The sequence below is a fragment of the Arvicanthis niloticus genome, chromosome 11 (genome assembly GCF_011762505.2).
Source record: "Arvicanthis niloticus isolate mArvNil1 chromosome 11, mArvNil1.pat.X, whole genome shotgun sequence".
Lineage (NCBI taxonomy): Eukaryota > Metazoa > Chordata > Mammalia > Rodentia > Muridae > Arvicanthis > Arvicanthis niloticus.
In genome coordinates this window covers 78,304,875-78,318,715 of record NC_047668.1, presented here as the reverse complement: position 1 = coordinate 78,318,715, position 13,841 = coordinate 78,304,875, and the positions used below count along the sequence as shown (strand labels likewise).

Below are 13,841 nucleotides of genomic sequence, written 5' to 3'. Positions count from 1 at the left end.
CTGTTCGGGAAGAATTAAGAGGTTTGTGACTGAGAGTAAGCTTTGAGGTTTCAAAAGCTCAAAACCAAAAATAAATAAATAAATGAATAAATGAATAAATGAATGAATACATAAATAAATACATACATAAATAAATGAAAGCTCATGTTGTTCCTGGTTAGCACTCTCTACCTTGTGTTTGTGGGAAAGACGGAGTCTCTGAGCTACTGCTCCAGTGGGATGATTGTGTTTCCATGCATGCCATCATGATGATCATGAACTCTGACCTTCTGAAGCTGCAAGTCTCTTTCCTCTGTAAGATCATGGTATCTGCATAACACTAGAAAAGTAACTATGACAAAGTCATAGAGCATTTTGAGGAATTCTAGTTCTTTTAAATTCATTAAAACTATTTTAATATATGGTTTATTTTGAAGAATGTTGCACAAGTGCTTTAAAGAATGTGGATTTTGTTTGCAGTTGTTTTTACTTTTAAATACTAATTTATGAAGGGCTGGAGAGATGGCTCAGTGATTAAGAGCACTGGCTGCTCTTCCAGAGGTCATGGGTTTGATTCCTAGCACCCACATGGTGGCTCACAACTGTCTGTAACTCTAGTTCCAGTGGATCTGACACCTTCACACAGACATGCATAGAGGCAAAACACCAATGCACAAAACCAAAAAGAAACAAATCATTAAAAAAAATAGTTTATTCATGTTTTTCCAAAGAATGGTGGACTGGGCAGTAACTAGAGTACAACCTGTCCTGATTGTCAGGTCAAGCTGACTGACAACGTGTATCTTATTTTTTCTTTTGCTATGACAACGTATCCTGACTAAAGCAAGTCAAGGAAGGAGGAAGGAAGAATTTATTTTGGTTCACATTCTACTCTGGGGTTCAGTCCGTCATGGCAGAGGCAGAGAAGGCAGTGGGACCTGGTTATACTGTCTATATTCGAGAAGAAGACAACAATAAATGCTTATATTCATCTGTGTCCTTTTGATTTTTATTTTTCAGGGTGAGAGTAGAAATAATTTATTTTTAAAAAAACTTTTACTGCTTCTTTCTGAATTTCACATCATGCACCCCAATCCCACTCATCTCCCCATCCCCCATATCCACCCTCCACTCTGCAACCTCCCCACCAAAAAGTCTTCGTAGGGTTCCATTTCTGTGAAGAGATACCATGGCTAAGGTAATTCTTACCAAGAACAACATTTAATTGGGGCTGGATTGCAGTTCAGAGGCTTAGTCCATTATCACTATGGCAGGACACGTGGGTGCACAGGCAGACATGGTGTTGGAGAAGGAGCTGAGAGTTCTACAGCTTGATCTACAGGCAGGCAGCAAAAGACCGGGTGCCATACTGGATGTAACTTGAGTATAGAAGACCTCAGAGCCTGCCTCCACAGTGACACACTTCCTCCAACAAGGTCATGTCTACTACAACAAGGTCACATCTCCTAGTAGTGCCGCTCCTTATGGGCCAAGCATTCAAAGATGTGAATGTGTGTGGGCCATTCCGATCCAAACCACCACAAAAAGAAAGCAACAATAAAAACCAAACCAAACCAAACCAAACCAAACCAAACCAAACCAAACCAAACCAAACGAAACCAAACCAAACCAAAGAAACATTTTTTGCTGTGGAAGCTGCCATGTGTCATGTTGTGTCACATAGCTTACCCTTTAGCTCAAACAGCTTTACTTGCAAATGTTCATTGCAATGAGTCATTGGTCTGGTTTGAGGCCTCTGGTTTTGGTTACACTATCAGTATTGGATCCTCACCAGGACTTCTCTCCAATACTCTGTTGTTGCTCTGTGTCATGGAGGTCCTGCAGCTTCGGTTCTGCAGAAAGGCCCCCTTCACATGTGCCAGCAGGTCAAAGATGGGATAGATGTTGGGGTAGGACAACTCAAAGTCCTGGATCTTGGCCTGGGTGGTGGTTGTGTTGGTCAGCCTGTCAGCTCTCCTGCAAGCACCACTAGGGCAAGCTTTCCCATTTTGCCTAGGTGAGGAATGGGGCCAACTCTCCTGCTTGTGGCAGCCAGCAAGAGGCAAGATTGGATTTCCCTCACTCACACTCTTGAGGCCTGCTCACCTGTGCCCATATCACCAGGGACAGTTCTACTGTGCTGCCCAGGTGAGTTGCAGGGCCGACTTTCCTGAATGATGTAGTTAGAAAGGGACTCTTTCTCTCCCATTTTCAGCTTTTTGGGGTCAGCTCCCCAAGCTGCCCAGGTGAGGAGTAGGGCCAGCTCTCCTGCCTGCCCCAGGCGTGAGGAGCTGGGGAGGAAGATCTGTTCCATGCCAAGCCACTGCAAGGCTGAGAAGGAGCAGGGCTGGCTCTCCTGGCATCTCAGCCCTTTTTATTCAGTCTGGGGCCCAACCTAAGGAAGGAAGCTGCCCACAGTGGGCATGCCTTCTTAGTTAACCTATTCAAATAGTCCTTGTAGGTGCTGAGAATTGAACTAAGGTCCTCTGGAAGAGTAGCTGGTGCTCTTAATCACTGAGCATCTCTCCAGCCCAGGAAGACTTTTAGAATGAAGAGAACTATGCTTGCCACATCTGTGCATCTTTCCTGTCCACATAGTCTGCTGCTGTTTGCCATGTCTCTGCCAGGCATCATTTGCCATCTGATATAGTAGCCTCCCAGCCTAAGGCACTTCTTCCTTCCGCATTTCTTGAATGACAGGTCAGCTAGCCACACTTTCTGTAAGGTTCTGGTCATATAGAAATTTCCTTGTTTTTTTTTTTTTTTTTTTTTTTTAAATTTTGTATGGATATAGAATTCTTGGTGGAATGTTTTTTCTCTCCTTCCTTCCTTCCTTCCTTCCTTCCTTCCTTCCTTCCTTCCTTCCTTCCTTCCTTTCTTCCTCTCTTTCTTTCCTTTCTTTCTTCTTCCTTCCTTTTTTTCTTTTTGTGTTATCATGTAGCCTTAGCTGCCGACCTCTGCCTCTTGAGTACAGGGATTAAAGGCTTGCAGCATCTCGTCAGGCTGATTGGATTTTTGTTTTTATTGTTATTTGTTTGTTTGCATTGTTTTGCATCTGTTGCCGCATAGTCTTCTGGAGCCTGTTGTCTCTGACTTGCTCTGTGCTGCCTTCTGGACTCCAGTCTCCGACTTGCTCCCTCTGTAACAGACTTGTTCTCCTGAATACATCACATCATTTTTCTTTTACTAATTTAAATTTTTTCCCCTTTGGCTTTTTTTTTTTTAACTGCAGGGTGCTGTAGGTAAAGTGGCTGGGAAATTACAGGGTTCCTCCCCACAGGCTGTGGGTAGTTGGCTGGGAATGCTCTGGGTTCCTCCAGCTAGAAGTTAGGCCCGGCTGCTCACTAAAGGCCTCTTCACGGCTCTTCACCGCATGGCCCCAACGACACACGAGAAAGTCCATGGGTTTTTACAGGCTTTAATGTCATGGTGGATGTAGATGGATCTGGATGACATCCCCCCCCCCAAACAAAAACAAAAACAAAAACAAAAACAGGGCAGTCCTGAGTTAAATAGAAAGGGAAAGAGAGGGGAGGGGCTGGGGAGGAATGCTTATTTGGCTCCAACCTCTGGCCTTCAGGTACCTCATTAGTACATAAATCTCTCTAGGGCCTGAGGCCTGTTTATCACACCCTCCACCTGTGTCCTACATGACTGAAGGGTGCAGGTTGAATGGAGATTAGACTTCATGTCAGGAGCCTGGGTTCTGGGGGCATGGCTGAACCCACAACCCAAGAACCAGGATACCCTTCCACACCCGACAGGGTACCAGTTGATGAGCTCATCAAAGTTTGCTGTATGTGGACAGGCTAAATTCTTATATTTGAAAGTAAGCTTGTGACATCTAAGAACTTTTTTCTTTACTGGTACATCTCACGTGGCTCAGGGACCCATCTAATTGAGTCAGTGAGGGAATGAAGAAAGAAGAGACACACAGACACAGTACAGGATTGATCTGGGCTCTTGGATGGAAAAGCCACAGCATCCTGGCAGCTCAGTACATCTGTTATATACAGTTGAACAGGGAGGCTTATTACATACAGATAAACAAAGAGTCAGGGGAGTATATATAGCAGAAACAAGAAGGCAGGTAGGAACAATTTCTTAGGGGAACAGCCTTTAGTCTGTAAACATTCTGGAGGGGGCTGGGGAGAGAAACCCACAGTGAGCATCTTCTACACACACTGTCAACATTCACACTCAGACCCAAGGAAATCTTTGCCCCCACCATGGGTTTGAGTCACTGCGGTCCCTGGCATGGCCATGATCATGTCAAACAAGACACATTAACTCAGGACTTCGCTTGCTCCCTGCAGTCTTTTTGTGATTTGTTTGAGACAAGTTCTCATTATGTGGTTCTGGCTGTCCTGACATCTCTGTAAACCAGGCTATCCTCAAACTCACAGAGATCCACCTGCTTCTGCTACTTGGATAATGGGACGAAAGTGTGTACCAGCCATCATGTCCAGCACATCTCTGTCCCCTCCCTCCAATTTCCTTCCCTCTTCATCTTCTGGTGCTCCTTCTCAGGGATAACTCCATGCTACCCACAGTCTTTGAAAGGCCCTGTTCACTACTCACCTGCCACTTTTCTTTTTCTTCTTTTAAAAAAAGTTCTATTAATTTATCTTTTTTGATTTTTTTCGTTGTTTTTTTGTTTTGTTTTGTTTTTTGTTTTTTGAGACAAAGTTTCTCTGTGTAGTCCTGGCTGTCCTGGAACGCATTCTGTAGACCAAGCTGGCCTCGAACTCAGAAATCCACCTGCCTCTGCCTCCCAAATGCTGGAATTAAAGGTGTGCACCACCATTGCCTGGCCTATTAATTTATCTTAAACTACAGATTTAATCTTCTGCCAACTCCATTCCATGGTAGAGACAATTCAGGGACATTTTCATTGTAGTTATTAAGTCTATAGTTTTCATTTTGTTCTTTTTAAAAATTTATTTGTCAGGCTCCATGCCTATGAGTAGTTGGCCAACAGAAAATGAACTCCATGGCTGTGTGTGTGTGTGTGTGTGTGTGTGTGTGTGTGTTGGGGAGGGCTTTGGGTTTCATTTTGGTTTATTTATTTATTTAAGGTAGAGAAAAGAGATTGAAGAAGAGTGAGTAGGGAGGTAGGCCAAAATATGGGCAGAGTTGAGAAAAGAAAAATAGGATAAGAATATACTGGACCGGGTGGATCACTGTTGGCAGCTCTGCACCCAACCTCACAAAACCCGGAGGAAGCAGGGCTCCCAGGAGCTCTAACCCAGGCAGTATCTCAGGTAAGGAAACAGCAACACTTGCCCCAAACAGGGAGTAACCAGGACACACAGGGACCCAGAAATTTACTCCTGGCCCAGAGCACTGGTACCTTCCAGTCTGGGCCCGATCGCTCAGCAGATCCCGGGAGACAGCTCTGTACCCAATCTCACAGAACCCAGAGGAATCAGGGCTCTCAGGAACTCTACCCAAACAGGGAGTAACCAGGACCTATGGGGACCCAGGAATTCACTCCTGCCCCGGAGCACAGGTTCCTTCCTGTCTCTGCCTGAGCACTGAGCAGATCTTGGGCCTTAGCTCTAACCCCAGCAGCAACACCCATCCCAAACAGTTCTGACACAACCAAGATAATAGGAAAGACAGGCTCCAGTCAGAGACAGCCCAGGTAGCACCAAGGAGATCTAGATGGTGAAAGGCAAGTGCAAGAACACAAGCATCAGCAACCCTGGGTACTCGACATCATCAGAACCTAGTTCTCCCACACAAGAAAGTCCTGAAATACCCATATCACCAGAAAAGCAAGAGTCAGATCTAAAATCACTTCTAATGATGATGATAGAGAACTTTAAGAAGGACATAAGTAACACCCTCAAAGAAATTGAGGAGAACACAGGTAAACAGGCAGAAGCCCTTAAAGAGGAAACACAAAAATCCCTTAAAGAATTACAAGAGAATACAACCAAACAGGTGAAGGAATTGAACAAAACCATCCAGGACATAAAAATGGAAGTAGAAATAATCACGAAATCACAAAGAGAGACTATCCTGGAGATAGAAAACCTAGGAAAGAAATCAGGAGTCATAGATGCAAGCATCACCAACAGAATACAAGAGATAGAAGAGAGAATCTCAGGTGCAGAAGATAACATAGAAAATATTAACACAACTGTCAAAGAAAACACAAAATGCAAAAAGTTCTTAACTCAAAACATTCATGAAATTCAGGACACATTGAGAAGACCAAACCTAAGGATAATAGGTATAGAAGAGAGTGAAGATTCCCATCTTAAAGTGCCAATTAATATCTTCAACACAATTATAGAAGAAAACTTCCCTAACCTAAAGAACGAGATGCCCACAATCATACAAGAAGCCTACAGAATGCCAAATAGACTAGAAAAGAAAAGAAATACCTCCTGTCACATAATAATCAAAACACAAAATGCATAAAGCAAAGAAAGAATTTTAAAAGCAGTAAGGGGAAAAGGCCAAGTAACATATAAAGGCAGACCTATTAGAATTACACCAGACTTCTCACCAGATACTATAAAAGCCAGAAGATCCTGGACAGATGTCATACAGACCCTAAGAGAACACAAATGCCAGCCCAGGCTACTATACCCAGCAAAACTCTCAATTACCATAGATGGAGAAACCAAGATATTCCATGACAAAACCAAATTTACACAATATCTTTCCACAAACACAGCATTACAAAGGATAATAGCAGGAAAGCTCCAATACAAGGAGGGCAATTATACCCCAGAAAGAGCAGGAAAGTAATCCTCTTCCAACAAACCCAAAAGAAGATAACCACACAAATAATGCCTCCATTATTAACAAAAATAACAGGAAGCAACAATCTCCTCTCCTTAATATCTCTTAACATCAATGGACTCAATTCCCCAATAAAAAGACATAGGCTAATGGGCTGGATACGCAAACAGGACCCAGAATTTTGCTGCATGCAGGAAACCCACCTCAGTAGCAAAGACAGACACTATCTTAGAGTAAAAGACTGGAAAACAATTTTTCAAGCAAATGGTCCTAAGAAACAGCTGGAGTAGCCATTCTAATATTGAATAAAATCAACTTTCAACTTAAAGCTATCAAAAAAATAAGGAAGGACATTTCATACTCGTCAAAGGAAAAGTCAACCAACATGAACTCTCAATACTGAACATCGATGCGCCAAAGGCAAGAGCACCCACTTTCATAAAAGAAACTTTACTAAAGCTCAAAGTACACATTGCACCTCACACAATAATAGTGGGGGACTTCAATACCCCACTCTCAGCAATGGACAGATCAAGGAAACAGAAACTAAACAAAGATACAGTGAAACTAACAGAAGTTATGAACCAAATGGACTTTGTAGATATTTATAGAACATTTCACCCTAAAACAAAAGAATATACCTTTTTCTCAGCACCTCATGGTACCTTCTCCAAAATAGACCATATAATTGGTCACAAAACAGGCCTCAACAGATAAAAAAAAATTGAAATAATCCCCTGCATCCTATCAGATCACCACAGTCTAAGGCTGGTCTTCAATAACGACAAAGACAATGGAAGGCCCACACTCACATGGAAATTGAACAATATTCTACTCAATGATAATGTGGTCAGGGAAGAAAGAAAGAAAAAAATTAAAGACTTTTTAGAATTTAATGAAAATGAAGACACATTATACCAAAACCTATGGGACACAATGAAAGCAGTGGTAAGAGGAAAACTCATAGCTCTAAGTGCTTACAAAAAGAAACTGGAGAGAGCATACACTAGCAGCTTGACAACACACCTGAAAGCTCTAGAACAAAATGAAGCAAATACACCCAAGAGGAGTAGATGGGAGGAAATAATTAAACTCAGGGCTATACAAAGAATCAATAAAACCAGGAGCTGGTTCTTTGAGAAAATCAACAAGATAGATAATTCCTTTGCCAGACTAATCAGAAGGCAGAGAGATAGTATCCAAATTAATAAAATCAGAACTGAAAAGGGTGACATAACAACAGAAACGGAGGAAATTAAAAAAAAATCATCATATCCTACTACAAAAGCCTATACTCAACAAAATTGGAAAATCTGGATGAAATGGATAATTTTCTTTTTTTTTTTTTGAGGGTCTGTAGCTTCCTCTTTCTTTATTGGACACTTGGTAGATGACACATAGATCTACACTGTTAAATAATTATTAAAATACTGACCAGGACTAGGCCCTGGCCCAGAGCTCCAAACCAGAAGCAGTAAGGAACAGGGGTGATGAGCTGGTGGTATTCCTCCTACATCACCAAACCCATAAAATGAGGCTCTTGAATCCTTCCAGGGCCAGACCAGGGCTTGGGCCCTTGGGTTAACCCAGGTACCCCTGGCTGCATCTTCCAGGGCAAGGTAAACCAGCAAGGGTCTAGAGGGAACAGCCAGCCGAGTCCAGACAGACAGACCCAAATGGAAGGAGGGTGGGAAACGGACAGGTGCTATCCAGCTGGAGATATGATGCAGCAAAGGCAGGCTGGGGGGAGAGGCTGGGGGCAGTATTGCAGCAGTGCGGGAGTGCAGCCCCGGGGTCCTGTCCTGAGTGGCTGGTCAGGTGTCAGCTGGCAGTATCCAGGTGGCATTCCTGACCCAAGCCTAACTGAGGGCTCACACGTTGTGGGTCCTCTTGGTGAGCTGGGGCTTCTCATCTACCAGCTTGGACTTGAGGTGCTCCTTGTAGGCTAGGATGTCTCCAGGCCACTTGGTGATTGTCTGTTTCTCACAGACCCAAATCTCCTGTGCAACCTGCTGGATGAGTCTGAAGTCATGGCTGACCAGCATCATGCCACCCTCAAACTCATTGATGGCGTCTGCCAGCGCATCGATGGTCTCGATGTCCAGGTGGTTGGTAGGCTCATCCAGAAAGAGCATGTGAGGGTTCTGCCAGGCCAGCCAGGCCAGACACACTCGGCACTTCTGCCCATTCGACAGGTTCCGGTTCGGGCTCACCTGCTGTTTCCCAGTGAGGCCATATCTTCCAATGATCTTCCTCATCTCCTCCTTCTCCTTGATCTCTGGGTAGCACTTCATCATGTACTCCAACGGTGAAAGGTCCAGGTTCAACTGCTCCCGTAAGTGCTGATGGTAACGCCCTATCTTGACATGAGAATGCTTCCGGATCATTCCATCCGTAGGCAGAAGCTCTCCTGTTAGCAGCTTCAACAGCGTGGACTTCCCTGCTCCATTGAGTCCTACCAGAGCCACTCGTGTGTCAAGGTCAATGCCAAATTCTAGATTATTGTAGATGCAAGGCCCATCCTTTGTATACTTGAAGCTCACATTCTGCACCATGATGACAGGCGGTGGGATCTTACCACACGGTGGGAAATAAAATGACAGCGTCTTGTCACTCACAACCCTTTCTGTCAGTCCGGAAGCCATCATTTTCTGTAGTGTTTTCTCTTTGCTTTGAGCTTGCCGGGCCAGCTTGGCATTGCCATGACCAAACCTGGCAATGTAGTTCTTCATGTGTGCTATCTGGTCCTGCTCCCAGTGAAACCTCTTCATCTGGTTCTCTTCCAGCTCCAGCCGTGTCTTCACATACTGATCATAATTACCCGTGTAATACTTCAGTTTCTTGTTGTGCATGTGGATGATATTGGTACAGACCCCATTCAGGAAATCCTGAAATGCGCTTGAAAGTCTTAAGTTCCTCTTCCAGCCACACACAAGCATCCAGGTCCAGGTGGTTGGTAGGCTCGTCCAGAAGCAGCATGAAGGGCTGAATAAAGAGGGCTCTAGCAAGAGCAACTCTCATCCGCCAGCCACCACTGAAGTCTTTCAGCTTTTTGCGCTGCATGGCAGGTGTGAAACCCAATCCGTGTAAGATCCTCGTGGCCCGCATCTCGGCTTTGTCAGCATCCAGCTCTTCCAGCCATTCATAGAGTTCCACGAGTTTCCCACACTCCGCATCCTCATGAGCTAATCGCTCAGCCTCTCTTTCCAGCATGGCCCGCTCTGTGTCCACCTCCATCACGCACTGCAAGGGTGTTTTCACGCTGGGAGCCATCTCACGGGTCAGATGGTAGATGTCAATGTGCTCGGGGATGGGCACCTCATGCTTCCCAATAGCAGAGAGCAGCATGGACTTTCCAATTCCATTTAAGCCAATGAGGCCATAGCGCCGGCCGGAGTTTAATTCCAGCTTGGTGTCGCTGAGCAGCTCTTGACCATGAAAGGTGAGGGAGAGGTTGATGATGTGGACGTCAGTGCTGTTGGGGTGAGAGGCCAAGATGCCGGTGACAGCTCGAGCAGCAGCTTTCCTCATCTCAAAGTCTTCCAGCTCCTTGATCAGCAAATCCGCTTCTGTGGTCTCTCTGCCATTGGCCTCCTCGTTCTTCTCCTCTGCCACCTGAGGTTCTGTGACAGCATCTCCATTTTCTTCATGTCCTTTTCTGGGACACTGTCGAGCTTTGGCAGCTTCCTTCTTTTTGGCTGCCTTCTTCTTGGCCAGGTCGGAAGGCATGGTGATGAGCCACAGGGGTAGTTACTGTTCTTTCAGGAGTGGGGCCTCGCCGCTCGGCCTCTGTCGCAACCAATGGATAATTTTCTAAACAGATACCCATTACCAATGTTAAATCAGGAGCAGATAAACCATCTAAACAGTCCCATAATCCTGAAAGAAATAGAAGCAGTCATTAAAAGTCTACCCACCAAAAAAAGTCTGGGACCAGATGGTTTTAGTGCAGAATTCTATCAGACCTTCAAGGAAGACCTAATACCAATTCTCTTCAAACTATTCCACAAAATAGAAACAGAAGGAACACTACCCAATTCATTCTATGAAGCCACAATTATGCTCATACCTAAACCACACAAAGACTCAATAAAGAAAGAGAACTTCAGACCAATCTCCCTAATGAATATTGTTGCAAAAATACTCAATAAAATTCTCATGAACAGAATCCAAGAACACATCAAAACAATTATCCATCATGATCAAGTAGGCTTTATCCCAGGAATGCAGGGTTGGTTCAATATATGGAAATCCATCAATGTAATCCATTATATAAACAAACTCAAAGAAAAAAACCACATGATCACCTCACTAGATGCTGAGAAAGCATTTGACAAAATTCAACATCCCTTTATGATAAAAGTCTTGGAAAGATCAGGAATTCAAGGCCCATATCTAAACATAGTAAAAGCAATATACAGCAATCCAGTAGCCAACATCAAACTAAATGGAGAGAAACTTGAAGCAATTCCACTAAAATCAGGGACTAGACAAGGCTGCCCACTCTCACCCTACCTATTCAATATAGTAGTGTCCTAGCCAGAACAATTAGGCAACAAAAGGAGGCCAAAGGGATACAAATTGGAAAGGAAGAAGTCAAAATTTGACTATTTACAGATGATATGCATACTTAAGTGACCCCAAAACTTCCACCAGAGAACTTCCAAACCTGATAAACAACTTTAGTAAAGTGACTGGGTATAAAATTAACTCAAACAAATCAGTAGCCTTCTTCTACTCAAAAGATAAACTGGCTGAGAAAGAAATTATGGGAGCGACGCCTTTCACAATAGCCACAAATAATATAAAATACCTTGGTGTGAATCTAACCAAGCAAGTAAAAGACCTGTATGACAAAAACTTCAAGCCCCTGAAGAAAGAAATCGAAACAGATATCAGAAGTTGGAAAGATCTCCCATGCTCATGGATTGGCAGGATTAATATAGTAAAAATGGCCATCTTGCTGAAAGCGATCTACAGATTTAATGCAATCCCCATCAAAATTCCTACTCAATTCTTCACAGAGATAGAAAGAGCAATCTTAAAATTCATTTGGAATAACAAAAAGCCCAGGATAGTAAAAACTATTCTCAACAATAAAAGAACTTCTGGGGGAATCACCATCCCTGACTTCAAGCTGTACTATAAAGCAACAGTGATAAAAACTGCATGGTATTGGAACAGAGACAGGCAGGAAGATCAATGGAATAGAATAGAAGACCCAGAAATGAACCTCCATACCTATGGTCACTTGATCTTTGACAAAGGAGCTAAAACCATCCAGTGGAAATAAGACAGCATTTTCAACAAATGGTGCTGGTCCAACTGGAGGTCAGCATGTAGAAGAATGCAAATTGATCCATACTTATCTCCTTGTACAAATCTCAATTCCAAGTGGATCAAGGACTTCCACATAAAACCAGCTACACTGAAACTAATAGAAGAGAAAATGGGGAAAATCCTCGAACACATGGGCACAGGGGAAAAGTTCCTGAACAGAACACCAGTGGCTTATGCTCTAAGATCAAGAATTGACAAATGGGACCCTATCAAATAACCCTGTTAAAAATGGGGTACAGAGCTGAACAAAGAACTCTCAACTGAGGAAACTCGAATGGTTGAGAAGCACCTAAAGAAGTGTTCAACATCCCTAGTCATCAGGGAAATGTAAATGAAAACTACACTGAGATTCCACCTCACACCAGTCAGAATGGCTAAGATAAAAAACACAGGTGACAGCAGATGCTGGCAAGGATGTGGAGAAAGAGAACCACTCCTCCACTGTTGGTGGGATTGTAAGCTGGTACAACCACTATAGAAAGCAGTCTGGTGGTACCTCAGAAAATTGAACATAGTGTTTCCTGAGGACCCAAGCTATACCACTCCTGGGCATATACCCAAAAGATGTTTCAACAGGGACACATGCTCCACTATGTTCATAGCAGCCTTATTTATAATAGCCAGAAGTTGGAAAGAACTCAGATGTCCTTCAACAGGGGAATCTATACAGAAAATGTGGTACATTTACACAATGGAGTACTACTCAGCTATTAAAAACAATGAGTTCATGAAATTCTTAGTCAAATGAATGGAGCTTGTGAATATCATCTTGAGTGAGGTAACCCAATCACAAAAGAACATACATGGTGTGCACTCACTGATAAGTGGATATTAGCCCCAAAGCTCACAATACCTAAGACACAATGCATAGACCACATGAAACTCAAGAGGAGGAAGGAAGTCCAAAGTGTGGGTGCTTTGGTCCTTTTTAGAAGGAGTATCAAGATACTCAACCAGAGCTCCCAGGGCCTAAACCTCCAGCCTGAGAACACAAAGGGAGGGAGTCATGGATCCACCTGTATAGGTAACTGAGGGTGGCCTTGTTAGGCATAAGTGGAAGTGGACAGCCATGGTCCTCGAAAGTTTGGATCTCTAGTGTTGGGGAATCCGAGAGCAGGAAGGTGGGATTGGGAGGATGGTGGGAGCAAACCCTCATTAAAATAGAAAGAGGGGTGTGGGATAAGGAGTTTTGGGGAAGAATGGAAGAGGAGATAAAAGTGAAAGGTAAATACATAAAATATCCAATAAAAAAAAGATAATGAGTCTGGCAAAAAAAAAGATAGTTTACTTATTTCAAATTATTTTCAAAAGTTTCCAGGAGATGCTTATTGACTAAGATCTTTTTTTAAAGCTCTTCACAAAAGAATTTAAGTTTCTGTTTAATATTCTCAAGAGAGATGCACATCCTAATTTCCCTCAACAATTAATTGACAAAAGAGGAGTAATTTTACAAAAAGTAGAAGAAGCTATCATTAATCGATATATTATATAGATTGATTAATTGTTGGCTGCTTTATAATAGTCCTTTGATAAAAGAGATTACTGATAAAGATTTATATTTCTTTAAATAGTGTCTTCATGACTCTCTGAGGGTGGAAGGAACGGCTGTTGGCGCTTCTGTCCTGATTTTACAAGAACTCTAAAAAATTGGCTTTAAAAACCAAAGAGGGGAAACTGTACCCCCAGAATGAGTCTCCCAAAAATACTCTCCATTATGCCTTGTTCACTTTTAACTTTCTAAAACTGAAAGCTCATGGCAAATC

General features: G+C 43.2%; 1 pseudogene; it reads right to left on the bottom strand.

Annotated features, from left to right (window-relative positions):
* Positions 1-8,265: 8,265 nt before the first annotated feature.
* LOC117717010 (ATP-binding cassette sub-family F member 2 pseudogene) lies at positions 8,266-10,531 on the bottom strand (annotated as a pseudogene).
* Positions 10,532-13,841: the final 3,310 nt, after the last annotated feature.